Below are 1,119 nucleotides of genomic sequence, written 5' to 3' on the forward strand. Positions count from 1 at the left end.
CGGTGGAGCGGGGGAGGGTTGCGGTGGGTCGTCGGCGTTGGTGGAGCTAGCGGGGGAGGGTGCGGGTGGGATCGAGATGGAGGGGGATCGAGATCGAGATGGAGGGGGAATCGAGATCGAGATGGAGGGGGATCGAGATCAAGTGTCCTCATGAATTCAAAAAGTACCCATGAAATTTAAAAATATTCATGATATCAAAAAGTGCCCATGAAATACAATCGAGAAATGAAGACTACGATTTAAATACAATCGATCTTAGCTAGCTATCTGTTCACAATCTTCTTGCCCTTCTTTTTTGCAAATGGAGTTCTTCTGTGGAACGGACGTCCTTTAGGTAGGGTGGTCCTGCTTCTTCTTGTGGTGTGTGCTGCTACTTCATCGTCGTCGTCATGTTCGATCTTCGGGTCGCCGTACTTGTCAAAGTCTTGCTCATTGGCTACTCCATCCATTCCGATGATCTTCCTTTTGCCTCTCCTCACGACAACACGACTGGGCTTTGGCGGGTCGGTAATGAAGAAGCATTGGTCCACTTGGGAAGCCAGTACCCATGGCTCATTTTTTGCGGTGACGTTTGCGCCCGCGGTCTTGGATTTGGCTTCGGGTATAACCATGGTGGTGAAATACCGGTCTTCTTTTAGGATGCTCTTGGCCCATCTGACACAGAACATCGGGACCTTCTCTCCAGCGTAGCTCAGCTCCCAGATCTCCTCGATCCTTCCGTAGTATTTGTCCTTGTCTTTGCCGGTGTAGGATTCCATCGTTACCCTGGAGTTCTGATAACCATCGCTCTTCATGTCCTTGTTCTCGGTGTAGAATGTGTAGCCGTTGATATCGTACGCCTCATAGGTCATCAGGTTGTGCTCGGCGCCCTGTGACAAGGCGAATATGAGTTGTTCTTCCGCGGAAGAATCCTCATGTAAAGGGTACGACAGAAGCTTCTGCTTGAACCAACGCGTGAAACATGAGTTGTGCTCTTTGATTATATCTCCGTCCGTCCTCTGTTGGCCTCAGTCATTGTACGTATTCTCAATAAAGGTTTTGTGCTCTACCACCCAAGGATCGACCACGTCTATGTGTTGTAGCACGACTAGGTTTGCTCTTTCAAAGTCGGCGAGTCGA

This window comes from Triticum dicoccoides, chromosome 3B (genome assembly GCF_002162155.2).
Source record: "Triticum dicoccoides isolate Atlit2015 ecotype Zavitan chromosome 3B, WEW_v2.0, whole genome shotgun sequence".
Lineage (NCBI taxonomy): Eukaryota > Viridiplantae > Streptophyta > Magnoliopsida > Poales > Poaceae > Triticum > Triticum dicoccoides.